This window comes from Schistocerca nitens, chromosome 6 (assembly GCF_023898315.1).
Source record: "Schistocerca nitens isolate TAMUIC-IGC-003100 chromosome 6, iqSchNite1.1, whole genome shotgun sequence".
Lineage (NCBI taxonomy): Eukaryota > Metazoa > Arthropoda > Insecta > Orthoptera > Acrididae > Schistocerca > Schistocerca nitens.
The window spans coordinates 169,313,619-169,316,693 of record NC_064619.1 but is presented as its reverse complement, the minus strand read 5'-3'; the positions used below and the strand labels follow the sequence as shown (position 1 = coordinate 169,316,693).

General features: G+C 37.7%; 1 non-coding gene across 1 annotated transcript; it reads left to right on the top strand.

Moving 5' to 3' along the window:
- Window positions 1-1,805: 1,805 nt before the first annotated feature.
- Trnav-aac (transfer RNA valine (anticodon AAC)) lies at window positions 1,806-1,878 on the top strand. The gene has a single exon. It is a non-coding gene; the product is annotated as a tRNA-Val (tRNA).
- Window positions 1,879-3,075: the final 1,197 nt, after the last annotated feature.

Sequence of the window (3,075 nt, the reverse complement as noted above, 5' to 3'; positions counted from 1 at the left end):
TGTAGTATATTCTGTTAGCCTAGCTTCACAGTTAGATTGGGCTTCACATTATTTGAAACATGTCTGTAATTCATCCATGTTTTTTTCTCATTCACAAATAAACTGTTGTCCCTGAACCATTTACTTGCTTCAACTGTTGTTGTTTCAATTTTCATGTTAAGGTCAGTTTCATTCTGAGCTTTAATAAAGAGAATTGTATAATCAGCAAAAAGTACACAATCAGCTTTTGTTCAATAGTTTGGCAAGTCATTTATAAAGATCAAGAACAACAGGGGTCCCAACACTGAACCTTGGGGCACCCCATAACTAACTTCCTTATAACCAGAAAAGTATGACTTTCCATCATGAACTATTTCTACTTTCTGGCATCTGCCAGATAAATATGACTTAAACAATGCATGAGCAGTACCACAGACTCCATAGCAACTAAGTTTTTTGAGCAGTAGTTTATGATCAATAACGTCAAAGGCCTTTGATAAATCTGAAAAGACCCCACAATTTACTTCATTATTGTCTATGGAATTTAGGACAAGTTTTAGGAAGTTGTATATAGCTGTTTCAGTTGATCTATTCTTTCGAAAGCTATTTTGTTCATTGACCAATATTCCACTTTTTTTAGGAAAGTATAGAGTCTTCCATACATTACTCTTTCTATAATTTATGAAAAACAAGATAACATTGATAAAGGCCTGTAGTTTTTTACATCATAATGATTCCCATTTTTGTATAATGGTTTTATAATTGATTGTTTCAGCTTTCTAGGGAAAGTACCAGTACTGAAAGATGCATTAATTATATCTACAAGAAGAGGAGTAATATATCCGCTGTGTTTAATGATTTTGTCTGGAATGCAATCGGTGCCACAGGATAATTTATTTTTTAGTTTGCTGATGGCATTCTCTACCTCATGTACTGTTACAGGATACAAAAACATAGTTTTGGGATTCAATGCGATGTTATGACTGATGTGTACTACTTTGGGTTTGTATGAGGTTTTCTTGCTTAAATTTATAACCAAATAGTATTTGTATGTAGGCTTCTCGAAAGGAAATGTTCATAAAATTAAGAAAATAACAAATGAAAAATATCCTTTTTAAGGCCCTCTGTAATAAGTTGGACCCCCACCTTTGGCAAAATCATGGCTACGTCCTTGATGGCAGGTGTGCAGCTGGAGGGAGCCCCACTTCATATACTTGCGCCCCCCCCCCCCCTCCCAGGTCTCCCATAACTGTAGCCCAGCGATTCCCAAACTTTTCGTATGATGGAACACTTAGACAATCCTGCTACTTTGATGGAACACCTTGCTTATTTTGAAGAGTAATAAAATTTGAAAAATGAGGAACTTGTTTTATTCAATGATCGCTTCAATTTTAAATTGTAACTAATAACACAGAAATAAAAGTAAAATTGTAAAATAATAGTTAGAATCGTCAAAATGCCGGATGAAAGACCCGCCTATGTTGTCGCGGAACAATTATTCACTTCCTGTGGATCACTGTGTTCCGCGAAACACAGTGTTCCGCGACACACAGTTTTAGTAAATCCTGCTGTAACCTACTTACGCCCATGACGCTGATTTCTCTAATGAAAGGTAAAGACTGCAGAAAATGTTTAAGTTTACGGGAGACTAGAGATATGGCCCATTCCACGATCACGGATTTTCAGATATTTTCATTACAGTGCTGTGTTGCAAACAACAAAAATTAATCACAAGATTTATAGCTCTCTCTCTCTGCTACACGCGAGCACGCACACGCACTCACGCGCTTCTAGAAATACGCAAGTAGAGCAACTCACCTTCAGTTGTTTCCGTGGTGTAGTGGTTATCACATCCGCCTAACACGCGGAAGGTCCCCGGTTCGATCCCGGGCGGAAACATGTTTTTTTTTCTTTCTTGTAATCAAAATTATAATACCAAGAACTATTTAAATTAACTGTTTCGTCTTTTAGTTACACAGAATTACTATCTTAATTAAGCCAAATTCCCCGAAAACTTTTAACACATAATTGCAGCCGGTTTTAGGTGTTGATGTCTTCTTCAGGACTGAACGGTTCAATATGGTATAAATCTGCCGATTGATGATGGTTGAAGTGATCGGTATAGCACAAATCTAGTAACTAGTACCAGTATTGCTGGCCCCTGATTCAATAGGAACTGAGGTACAACTTCCTACATGTCGGTCAAGGGCCTTGAAGGTAGCGTAGCAGAACGTTGAAACTGGTAGTCAAATAAAATAAGTTTGGAAACTACACTGCTGAAAAGTGTTTAATTCGTTAAAAGTAAATCATTTGATAGTGTAGTTCGTGTGGAAACATAATGAAAGATTAATGCCCAGGCGACAGTGAGGAAATCAGAAGCAGCACAAACTCGGATTACGAAAGGATGGGGAAGGACATTGGCTATGCTCTTTTTTCAAAGAAGCTGTCCTGCCAGTGGTTTAGCGGTGTCACGGAAAACCTGAATCTGCATGCGCGGACGGGGTTGTGAACAGTCATCCACCTGAATGCGAGTCCAGTGTGCTAACTGCTGCGCCAGTCCACTCGTGTGAGTGTGATAATGAAGTCGTTGGGTGTGCAAATTTCCTTTAAACAAAGTTAAAAATTAAACAATTGTCAAGTCAAATATCTTTGTGTAAATGGTCTTTGGATAAATAAAATAATTTGTGTTATATTCTCTTTAATAAAACAGTATCTGAATGCCAACCAAATAACAGGGTACAATACATACCCTGTAATGTAAAAGTTTTAAAAATTACGTTGCGTAACGTTTGTTACTTAGAAGAGTGCTCACTGTCCTTAATGTGTATGGGCCATTGTTCAAGCAGCCAGTGCTGCAATCGTGGAATCCAAATTGGCGGTGGCACGAAATTCAGAAATAAATGATGCACATGTAGCTAAAAATAACACGCTAAGGAGGCGTGCAGTGGTAACTGAGAAAAATGGGCAGTCTGAGTTACTGTTCGTAGCTCTCACTCGAAGATTATAATTAATGTATAATTTACACTTGACGTTTAAAACGTGACTCCGAACTCTCATATTGTCACAATACTAATTCCATGTCCGAATTGCGTGTAA